The sequence below is a fragment of the Gymnogyps californianus genome, chromosome 29 (assembly GCF_018139145.2).
Source record: "Gymnogyps californianus isolate 813 chromosome 29, ASM1813914v2, whole genome shotgun sequence".
Taxonomy (NCBI): domain Eukaryota; kingdom Metazoa; phylum Chordata; class Aves; order Accipitriformes; family Cathartidae; genus Gymnogyps; species Gymnogyps californianus.
In genome coordinates this window covers 629,483-641,464 of record NC_059499.1, presented here as the reverse complement: position 1 = coordinate 641,464, position 11,982 = coordinate 629,483, and the positions used below count along the sequence as shown (strand labels likewise).

General features: G+C 55.6%; 1 protein-coding gene across 1 annotated transcript in view; it reads left to right on the top strand.

Moving 5' to 3' along the window:
* Positions 1-2,690: 2,690 nt before the first annotated feature.
* Positions 2,691-11,982, top strand: part of LMNA (lamin A/C) — a 47,695-nt gene continuing 38,403 nt past the window's right edge. The window contains exon 1 of the mRNA XM_050912244.1: positions 2,691-2,719. The gene's annotated coding sequence lies outside the window, so the exon portion shown is untranslated. The remainder of the gene's footprint in view (positions 2,720-11,982) is intronic.

Sequence of the window (11,982 nt, the reverse complement as noted above, 5' to 3'; positions counted from 1 at the left end):
GGGACCCGCCGTGCCACGGGTGGAGGGGGTTGCGGGGGGACCCGCTCTCATGGGTGGAGGGGACCCGCCGTGCCACGGGTGGAGGGGGCTGCGGGGGGACCCACTGTGCCATGGGTGGAGGGGGCTGCGGGGGGACCCGCTCTCAGGGGTGGACGGGACCCGCCGTGCCACGGGTGGAGGGGCTGCGTGGGGACCCACTGTGCCATGGGTGGAGGGGGCTGCGGGAGGACCTGCCATGCGACGGGTGGAGTCGGCCGTGGGGGGACCCGCTGGGTCATGGGTGGAGGGGACCCGCCATGCCACGGGTGGAGGGGGCTGCATGGGGACCTGCTGTGTCATGGGTGGAGGGGACCCCATGCCACAGGTGGAGGGGGCTGTGTGGGGACCTGCCGTGCCACAGGTGGAAGGGGCTGCGGGCTGACCTGCCATGCCACGGGTGGAGGGGGCTGCGTGGGGACCCGTTGTGTCATGGGTGGAGGGGCTGTGGGGTAACCTGCCATGCCATGGGTGGAGGGGGCTGCGTGGGGACCCACTGTGTCATGGGTGGAGGGAACCTGCCATACCACGGGTGGAGGGGGCTGTGTGGGGACCTGCCGTGCCACAGGTGGAAGGGGCTGCGGGCTGACCTGCCATGCCACGGGTGGAGGGGGCTGCGTGGGGACCCAATGTGTCACGGGTGGAGGGAACCTGCCATGCCACAGGTGGAGGGGGCTGCGTGGGGACCCGTTGTGTCATGGGTGGAGGGGACCTGCCATGCCATGGGTGGAGGGGTCTGCGTGGGGACCCGTTGTGTCATGGGTGGAGGGGCTGTGGGGTAACCTGCCATGCCATGGGTGGAGGGGGCTGCGTGGGGACCCACTGTGTCATGGGTGGAGGGAACCTGCCATACCACGGGTGGAGGGGGCTGTGTGGGGACCTGCCGTGCCACAGGTGGAAGGGGCTGCGGGCTGACCTGCCATGCCACGGGTGGAGGGGGCTGCGTGGGGACCCGCTGTGTCACAGGTGGAGGGGACCTGCCATGCCACAGGTGGAGGGGGCTGCGTGGGGACCCGCTGTGTCATGGGTGGAGGGACCTGCCATGCCACGGGTGGAGGGGGCTGCGTGGGGACCCGTTGTGTCATGGGTGGAGGGGACCTGCCATGCCAGGGGTGGAGGGGGCTGTGTGGGGACCCGTTGTGTCATGGGTGGAGGGGACCTGCCATGCCACGGGTGGAGGGGGCTGCGTGGGGACCCGCTGTGTCATGGGTGGAGGGGACCTGCCATGCCACGGGTGGAGGGGGCTGCGTGGGGACCCGTTGTGTCATGGGTGGAGGGGACCTGCCATGCCAGGGGTGGAGGGGGCTGTGTGGGGACCCGCTGTGCCATGAGTGGAGGGGGCTGTGTGGATACTCACCGTGCACACCCCGGGCATGGAGGGGCCACAGGTGGAGGAGGTGTGTGTGGGGACCCAACAGCATCCACACAGGCACAGAGGAGCCATGGGTGGAAGGGGTCTGCGTGGGGACCCGCTATGTGCACCCCAGCATGGAGGGGTCATGGGTGGAGCGGGGGCTGCATGGGGACCTGTCAATGCGCACCCCATCAAGCAGGGACTGTGTGGGGACCTGCCACTGCCCACCCGTGAGGGGTGCTGTGGAGAGGTCAAGGGTGGGGAGCCTAGAGATCCACAGGGATAGCGGGGACCCTTGGGAGAAGCGGTAGCTAGGCAGGGACACCCCAAGGTGGAACTGCTTGGGCCATAGGCTGGCAGCAGCACCAGAATCAGTGGGGTGAACGGTGGGGAGAAGGGGGCTGGGTGTGATGGAGCAGGTCCCGAAGGGATGAGCCCACCTCCCATGGACAGGTAGCTCACTGGCTTCATCCTCGTGCGAAGGGGGACACGGCCTTCGAAGAGGTGCTGGGTCCCCCCAAAACACTGGATCTTCAGTCTCGTGATGGGAAGACCCCCAACCAAAATCACAAGCATTTGAGGGCCGAAACCACGCGTCCAGCAGCACCGGGAATCATGGAAAGAGAGGAGATGGGGGAACCCCCCCGGCACCCCAAGGCCTTGCGGTGGCTCCCGGCGCAGGAGCAGCGAGGCTTGGCGAGGCTGCTGGGGCTCGGCCTCCCCGCCCTTGGCTCCCTGCCCCAGCAAAACCCCCACTGCAAACTGGGGATGCTGGGGGAGAGCCATGGGACAGCCCTGCTCCCTCGGCTAGCTTTTCTCATTGAAATGAGGAGCGATTTAGCGCAGAGGGAAGCATTGAAAATAGCTTTCCAGCTCCCCGCCAGCAAGGCTGGGCTGTGTGTGTGTGTGAGTGTGCGTTTCTCCCCTCTTCCCCTTTCTTCCCTTTGAATCAAACCAGATGTCTCTCCCATGAAATGAGATTGCATGAGCTTACACTGGAGAGAGACAATGCAGAAAGATGCGAGGCTCCCATCGAGCCACATTGCACTGCAGCTCTGGCAGAGGCGACGTCTGCGGCTCTGGCTGGGGACGGAGCGGGGGGATGGTGGCACTGATGCCTTGTCACCGAGGCAGGAATTTTCTACCCCCCACTGTATTTTGTATGATTTCCTTTCCTCTCTGGCTCTCAGATCCTTGCAGCAAGGTTTCTCTCTCTCTTCTCCCCCCCCCGCCCTTTCTGGGTCTACAAGCAGAAGATCTCAGCTTGCAGATGAACTAAGCAGATGGGGCACCCAGCACAAGGAAATGTCTCATCCACTGACTCAGACGGTAAGGTGTTGCTATAGCTTTCCCTGCAAGTTTGCCCAGGCACTTTGGGAATGGGAATTTTGCTTTCGTTTTGTTTTGGCATCCAGGTTTCCTGAGCCGTAGCACAAAGTCAGGGAGATGCTGGGACACCGGCTGGCAGGGCTGGTGGTGGCAGGTTCCTTCTGCTGCAGGACCTGGAGCGGAGCTGCTGTGGGGCTAGAGGTTTTGGGGTGTGTGTTGTGAGTGTTCAAAAAGAAAAAGAAAAAAGTGTAGCTAAGAACAGGAGAACCCACCTCACGCTGTTGCATTTCATGGGGCTCATTTTGGTCATGATTGTAGAACAGTGTCTTGAATGACTCGTATTTTATTTTTTTTTTTAACCTTTGCATGGTGATGGGACTTGCGAAAGTCTGGCAGTTTGGGATGTTTTCCTTCATCTAAGAGGTGGCGTCTGTTTGTATCGTGATATGATGGATAGTGGCTCTATATGCACATACACACGCATCACACGGCGTGTTTGCTTAATACGGACGGGCTCAGTCCCGTGTGCCACATGGAGGTTATACAGACAAAAATGCGTGCATTTAATACATGTGGCTGTTGACATACACGCTGCCTGTTACTCTTGCACGCACCTGCTGAATGTGGCTCACACGCTTAAAACCACGTAAAAAGATCGTGTCTATCCATGTAAGCATGTGTGTTACAGGCGTGTGCGCGCGAAATGCCAAGACATAAAGCGAGCAGGCAAGCGGTGAGCGTTTACTTGAAATACGTACATAAATGGCAAATGTATTTTTATATGAAGTGTTTTGTGTGCACGTATGTCTACATGCAGGTGTGTTCATAATGTGGGTGTGTATTCATGCGTGCATCCATGCGCATAAACACATGTGTGTACAGTATGTTGTGGTATTGTGGGGAACTGTTGTATTTTGTCCTGTAAATTATAGAGCGACATTTTCATCTGTCAACGTTTGATCTCATTCATGAAGCCGATAAAGATGCCTGGTCTGTAAGTATCACGTCATTTTAGGGACACAGTTTTGCTTCCAACCTCCATTTTAAGTTCTGTCCTGGAGCTTTCAGGAGAAGAAAGTGCCCCTCGACTTCATGAAGTGAAAGGAAAAAAAAGAAAGAAAGAAAAAAAAAAGACAGAACTGCAGAGCTCCAGCTCCAAGCTTTCAAACAGCACAAGCCAGGCCCAGAAATCATAAAACTAACTAAAAAGTTTGCGTGACTCCACAAAAATAACGAATATGGGGTTTCTTTTCATTTGCCTTCTCCCGGGGCTTTCAGATTTCACTCGAGTTACATCACCTCACTTTTCTGCACAGCCGCAAGGTCTAGAAACTTACTTTAAAACATGAAAATTCCTACTCGCACTTATTCACATGACTCACGGAGCCGGGAATTTCAGGCAAACGTGAATGCTCATAGAAAAATTGCAAGAATTGGCAACACGGGCAATGACTAATCCTGATGGGTCCCTGATAGCAACGTTTCTCAGTTCATACAATATTTTGGGGGCGTAGCTGGGCTCCAACCAAGACTTTGATCCTCCTCACGGTGATAGCAACTGCTTAGGAATGATCTTACCTACCGTCTGGCATTGTTGCCCTCTGGGGAAGCTGTATTTCAATAGTAATTCAGGTTAAAGTTAGCGCTGCCAGGTGGCTTGAATTGACTTGGTGAGCTGGAAGAGATCACTGGGGCTCGTATCACGGGACTGTGGGAGGCTTGAATGTTTGCAGCTCCCTGGACGTGGGAGTAAAAGGTTATTTTTTGGTTCCAGGTAGTGTCGTCGGTTTGCAAGCTGAGTAGTTTGCTGCGGGTGTAGGCTGTGCACAGCTACATCCACTCTGCAAACGTCCCTACCAAGGTTTTGGCAGAAACGCAGTGTTTCTAGTTAAAAAGTTGGTATTTCCAAATGTTTTAAAATCCACATCCCTGAATTACTGTCAGGGAAAAAAAAAAAGTATTAATTAAAACCAGGGACGACGGAAGGCTCCGCCAAGCAGAGAGGTTGGGATCGTATAGCAGCATCACGTGCTCTTCACCCCTTTCCTAGGCAATACATTGCAGAACAATCAAAGAAAAGGGAGAAACTGCAAACTGCAACTGCTGTCGATGCCAGAGCCATCGGGGAGGGGAGTCCGGGCATCACGGCTTGTAATAGAAAGCCCTGTCGAAGGCAAGAATAAAGCTGACATTGACTGAGGTGGTGCCAGCAGACTGTCCTTAGGCAAAACAGTAACTTACATTCATCATCAAGAGCAAACACAGGGAAGAAACTTTCTAGGTTAATTTGTGTCATCAATGCAAAGCAAAGTTTGGCGCTTCCCGCTCCTGCATCCCTCTTCCCCCCCCGGAAAGTACCCGAGTCCGGGGGAAAGAGGTATTTGAAAGACAGCAGCTGCTAGAAAAGCTTTAATGCTGGGTGAGCACCCCCGTTCCCGCAAACTGCTGTGAAAAGCCAAGGGAGGCATGGGCAGCAGGGAGGCAAAAATGCTGCTTGTGACCAGGATGCCTTTTTTAGGCTTTTCTACATTTTCATTTCCCGTAAGACCGGAGCTGGGGTAACATCGCCGAGACATCGTCTCCCCATCCCTGGGCAGCTCATTTCAATAACTGCTCAGCCGCCTGCGAAACAGGAGTATCCCAAACACTCGAAAGCTGGAAGGGATCCCTCACGCCCTGCGGGTACGCGGCGCTTCAAGCCCACGATCTCATCCGGCAGCCCCACGTGCTGGCCATTACCTGCAGCACAAGGTTCAGAAATGAATCTGCCCTCCGTGGCGGCCGATCCACCCAAGGGTATGTCGCTGCAGCAACTGTCCTTACAATTCATTTGCTGTGCATTGATTTTAAACCTCTTGGCTTTGTAGACGGGACCGATAGCAAGAGGTATCTTGCTCTCCATGCAGGGATCCTAAAGTGCTTTGCAAACATTTGTTAATTAAGCTCTTCTATGAGATAAGTAAATTACCGCAAAGCTTTGATCCAAAGCTCCTTGAAGTCCATTGGTTTTGGTGAGTCCAGGTCCATGGGATCAGGCCCAGGAGACCAGATTTAAAAACCCCTCAATTTTGTTAAGAGCTCAGCATATTGGCTGCAGATGGAGTGCTAAGCTGCAGGGACAATCTGGCGGTGGGACTGGTGGTGCTGAGCGATTTGCAGATTTGATGGTGATTGTGAGCGTGGAGGTTTTGGATTTCTGGTCATGAGGTTTTTTGGAAAAACTGCCCTAAGGTTGTTGAAGAAATTCCTTCAACTTGAAATCTGGATGATTTTAGGTCTGGGATCGAAAGGGGGTTTCAGTTTCAGGGTCACACTCTCCCCTTATTCCTGCTGCTCATACATGTAGTTTGTTTTCCAAGGAATCCTTTTTCCTGCCATTGGAATTCCATCTTCTGCAAGCAGATAATTCCTGATTTCAATGTATAGAACGTCAGGATTACTGTATGTTTCCTTGGACGTGTCCCCTTCTAAATGTTGTCTGGGGAGATGTTAGGGTTTTGGCCACTTGTCTGGTATTTCTGAATCTCCATCAGCCTCGAAATCCTGGCGTAGCTGCCCTAGCACACGTGCGGATCAGCTCGTCGGGCATCGCGCCGTCCTCTGCTGCGATGCCGGTGGGGCAGATTTCCCGCCTGTGCTCCGATCGGCTGCCTGGTGCATCCGCAGTAAGTCAGACGCTTCCCGGACATGTCAAGCCTGAGGCTCGTGTGCTGGCCAGATGGTCCGCGTGTGCCCAGCAAATCCAACACGTCCAGGATGTGTTGGATTCACTGCACGTTTCATTGTCAAGCTGTGCGGCGCATGTGCGCATATTTCTGTCCAGGAAATCTTGTAGGGAAATATGGCAGCCCCATCCAAGGGACTTACCTGTCTCCTCACAAATGAGCGCTGTCTTTAGGGGTCCGCCTGGGAGAGGGGGACGTGCCGTATTTCCAGTTTCGAGACGAGGATCCGAGTCGTGGAGTCGAACCAACTTGCATTAAGGTGCAACCAGAGGGGCAGATCTGTTTTCCTGAGCTACAAGCAAGCTCTCTCGGCACAGTAACATCTTCCTGCTTGGAGGCTCGGTGTACCCGCCGGTTTAATGCTCTTTCCAATTACGGGTGATTTTAAATGAAAACAGGGAAGGCTTATAGCTAGGGGTGAGGTCCAATTAAATCCCGCTGCCTTTCAGGAACATGGGTGTGGGTGATGGGGCTGGCTGCAGTCATATTTTTGGCCAAACAAGGCCAACAAAATGCTCAAAAGTGTGGATTTGGATATCCTTGCATGGAGTGAAAGATCAATGCCTCATCCCCACTGACTGTGCTGGAAAACAGTGACACTGATTATTCACAAAGCGCTCTCAACACACAAAGTTAAATAGATGTAAAAGAGAAATTTTTTTTCCTTTTAATCTAGGTGTTTACTTGCAACCAAAGCAGTTTATAAATCTCAGGCGGTGATAGCATGTGTGATCCTTAAGTTTTTTGTGTCTTTATAAGCAATTTGACCAAAGTCATACAGCGTGTCTGTGGCACAGTCCAGCAGAGCCGAGGTCCTGGCTTTTCTCCTCTAGACAAGCACTAGCACTCCGATTTGGTGTAGGAGCACCTTCGTCTTTCTCCCTTCCTTACCTTTCCCCATCGTATTCCACAACGGTTGTTGCACGTTGTGCCAGAGATGAGGAAAGTCATTACGTTGCACGTGATGCCTCCTTTCCAGGGATGCTTTAATCATCCCGTCGTACTCCGGAGCTCTTCCTGTTGCTACTAATTTTAGTCTCGTGGTGGAAGTTGCAGCACGGTGTTTCGGGGTGGGATGGAGGCTAAGCCATGCAGGTGTGTTGCGATCACTGCGACACACCGCGTTGCTCTTAACGCTGCTCCGGCATCCTGCGTGGCACAGCAGCCTGGATATTGGGCCTGTTTGGGGAAAAGCCCAAAGAGCACATCTTGCGACTTTTTTAGATGATTTGGAGTTGCTTGTGCAAGCCCAAGGATGGACGATGCCTCTCCAGAGGCTCAGCGCTGACAGTGGGGACCTGCTTTTCCAAACAGCTCGGCTCTCATGCAGGCACCGAAATCAGGGCCAGGTTTTCTCGGAGCGTTCGCCTCCTGGATCTGCCTGTCTAGGCAGCCTCCTGCGGGAGCGCTGGGCAATTTTGAGCGAGCTGGTCCTCGCTACTGCTGTGCAAAGAAGACCTTGTCAGCTGGCTGCAGTCAGCGAAGGAACTCTTGGCACAAACAAGCTGGTGACGCTGTCAGGTCTTTGCATTTATTTGCTCGCTGCAATTCCAGATCATTTTGGAAGCATCTCACAGCTTGAAGAGGGGGCATTTTAGCATGGCTTCCTAAGGGAGGCAAAGTCATGCGTGATCCCAGGGCTTGCGCGTCGGTCTGAACCTGTTGACCAGCCTCAACCAAGTTTGGCAGAGGGATAGAGGCCTCAGAGGTATTAAATTCCTCGAGTTTTGTGCAAAGCGATGTCTCTGTAGAGAAGAGAGCCCTGTAAGGCCAGGCTGCAGCATCCGCTCCGCCAGACAGAGGATCCACGTGGGATTCCTGCTCCACGTCCAGCTCCAGCACTAGCTCTGCTGCGCGTGCAACTGATCCTTCACTGCTGCAACCTCCCTCCGGGCTCAGCCTTGCACCGCTTCACTCTGGATGCTGCTCTTGGTGATGGAGGTTCAGGAGCGGGACATGAAGGGCCGGCGTGTGCGAGGCAGAGCAGAGTAACCCAGCCGGCCTGGCTGGGGGAAACGGCAGAGCCGCAGGGACCTGCGAGTCCTCGAGATTTGGCTTTGCATTGGGACTAGGAGCAGATGCAGCAGGTGAGGGAGAAGGGGAGGCTGAGGGAGAAGATGCTCTTTTTCATCTATTCCTTCTCCTCCTGGGCATTGCTGTTTAAGGGTCACTTGAGTTAGCAAGAGCCGGCTTTCTGCCCAGTCACTGTGAAACCCAGGGTTGCTTTGTCCAGCTCAGTCCTGCGTGGTTCCAGTGCAACGGCTCGGTCTAAAATAATTTCCCGTGCCGCAGGCTTTGCCTTCCTTGCGCAGGGACAGGTTGTAGGATGGTGTTGCAGGTGGCTGGGCCCCAGTCTGTGGGGTTTGCTCCATGGAGAGCAGGGAGACAGCGCGGGCATAGCTAAGACAGAAAAATAAGAGCTCAGAAAAGCTAATTTGAGCATGTTAAGGGTTTCTTAGAGTTCTCCTCACCTCTGCCTTCCAGGGGTTAAGGATCCTGACAATACCTCTGATTGCTAGGTTTAAAAAACGGGAAGAACAAGGGCTGTGTCCAGCCCAGCTGCAGACACCCGGCCTCGACCCGTCTTGGTTTTGCCCACAAGTTACTCCCGAGGGCGCTGGAGTGTGCGCGAACCGCACGATGAAGCAGAATCAGGCCCTGAGCCAATTTAACCCTTCTTCTTATCAGTCTAGACATCCTCATTATCCAGATAAATGTCTGATCCCTCACTGAATCCCGCTAAGCTCCTGCCTTTACGGCGCTGAATGCAGAGGGCACTCGCCCTAACCCGGGACTCCCCTTTGCGTGGGAGATCCTGCCCCCAGCCCCGGCTCCTGCGCTGGGAGCAGGTCGCCAAGTGAGCATCTATTATTCAGAGTGCTTTACCAATTACAAGTCATTACTAATGCCTTTATTACTATTATTTAATAGATCGTGTTAATTATTATTATTCATTTGCTTTAAAAGAAGTGTTTCCATAGCAACGGGGAGATGTGCGCTGCTTTTCAGGCACGTCAAGTGGACATGTTCCCGGCCTCCTCCAAAATGGGCTGACAGCCCACCGCAGGGCAGGGTGGCCTGGGAGGGAGCTGGGACTCCGTCGTAGCTGTGCTGAGATCCCCGTGCGGACTGGTACCAGCAGGGCCATCCAGAGAAGGTGACAGCACCGTCGCTGTCACTGAAAGGTCCCTTGTGCCGTTAAAAAAGTTCCTGCTGGATGCAGACTTTGCGCCTAAACGTTAAGGATGCTCTGAGAGAGCAGAGTTGGTGCGATAACGTTCGTACGTGTGTGTGACCCAGGAATGAAGGCACCCACTGTTAATTATTGCATTGCTGAGTGCCCCGGATGCCAGGGCTTCCTGAGAAAGTGCCTTGTCTCCTTTTATATTTTCCAGTCAGCTGCAGAAGGACCAGGACTTGGAAGTCAGGCAGAAATCCAGCAGATCTGGCATTACCCGGCTGCGGGATGCCGAATCCCCAGGCTAGTCCTGAAGAGGTCTGCGGTGAGACGGGAAGCTGCTGCCGGCACACGGAGGAGGCTCTGAGCCTCTGCGTGCGCTGCGATGGTTTTTGGGGGCGAAGGGCCCTCCACGCAGCGGCCGCTCGGATGCCACCTCCCTGGTCCCAGGTGGTGGACGGGCTCTGGTACAGGTAAGCCTGTGGTGAAAGGGGAACATGGAGGATGGTGCAGGCTCTTCGAGGGTGTATTCAAGGCATCACACGTTTGCCGAGGCTGGAAAGGGAACCCAGGCATGCTACTCCCTCCTGGCTTTGCAGATGAGGTTTAAACACCGAGTCCATGCTTAAAGTTAGTCTCCGACCTGTCCGGTCCTGCTCACACCGTACCCAGCTGGCCTTTGCTCAACGCTTTGCTGCGATCATTCCTCTCGTGTGAAGTGAGACCATCCCAGGAAGGATGTGCCTCACACCACGGCTTCTGGGGGGGCCGAGGGGCTGAAGGTGTGAGCGGGCGAGGAGTGGGGTCAACCTGGAGTTCGCTGGGGACCACGTACACCGGGGTGGTGGTGGAGATAACCGCGTGTCGGGGCTGTAAGCTGTGTCTTCTGGAGAGGAGTTTGCAGCAGAGGAGATGCAAGTGGCCAAGGTGAGGCTCAGCTGGGAGCGGTAGGGCTGGGAGCCCTACCCTGAGCCCCCAGCGTTGTTCAGCGAAAGCCCGTGCCCAGCGATAGCTCTGAAATGAGCTGGTGCGCTAATTGGCACCTTTGCTGGCAGCCCGAACGCAGGGCTCGGTGCTGGGGAGCCTGTGGGGACCACGGCTCCCGTCTGCCCAACCTCGAGGGGTCCCCGCGGGGCTGGAGCGAGACACGCTGTCGCCTCGTCCCTGCTGGGTGGAGGTGGCTGCGGCGGATGGGCGTCTGCTGGCCCCGAGGGTGGCACCGGGAGCACGTGTGCTTCCCCACGCCGACTGGGTCCCCCAGCCTCCGCATCGTGCTGACAGGTCATCAGCAATTGCGTTTCCCCACCACTTTCTGTGTTGTCAGAGCAGTGGAAATCGGTCATCTTCATGGACGTTACAGCCAGAGGCAATTGCTCAATCCAGCGACTCCTGAGCAGTGGTCTGAAAGCTGCAGCCTTAAGAGAAACCAGCAGTGACGGCCCAGGCAAGCAGCAACGCTTAAAAGCACTTGCTGTAACGCTTAAAAGCACTTGTTCAGCGGCAGCATGTCCTGCATCGCTCTGATTTACCCCGGCGCCTGCCTCCGCTCTCCTGGGACGGTGGGTTCCCCGGGGCTGGGGTGGGGGATAACCCTGCTCAGCCCTACGTGTCCCCTGGGGAAAGCAGCTCCCGGCAGCGCTTCGGTTCCGGTTGCTCGGGGTCAGAAATGGGAATGGCAGGTGGCTGGGACAATGCATCGTGTCACCCCCCTTGCCAGCCCGCAGCATCCCCGGGGTTCGGGGGGCTCTGGCTGCCCCGTGTGCGGGTAAGTCAGGTGCAATTATGTCTAGACGGGACCCGCTGGGAGCACGGTGGCATAATGGTCCCGCGGTGGCATAATGGTCCCGCGGGGACACCCGTGTAGCTCCATGCTGCACAAAAGCTGCCTTAAGAGCCCGCGCCTCCCCCTGCTCCTCCGAGAAGTGGAGAAACACAAAAGAGAGAGGCAGGAGGGGCTGGGAGCGGGTGGGAGAGAGGGAGGGAGAATCCTCCCCCATGCCCGGCAGCTAATCCCAGCTCCGCTCTGAGAGGGATCTCGAATAACAAACGTCCGTGGTCGAGGCCAGATGGATTTGATTTAATAACAAAGCAGGGGGGCTTGGGATCATTTCAGAGCCTGCCAAGGGGCCGGATCCTCTGCAAGCAGCAAAGGGCCACCTGGTGTAAATCCAAGCTCGAGTTGCAGACAGCTCGGATGCTCCCCAAAATGCTGGGATTGCCTTGGCTGTGGGAACGTCTTCCTGCTCCTTGGGAGCTCCTGGGGTCCCGGCCACCCGCGGGGCACAGGGCCGTGCCGAATGCACAAGGGCTGCGGGTTTCTCACGTGGACGTGGCCAGGAGGGAGAAGGTGAAGGGGAGCG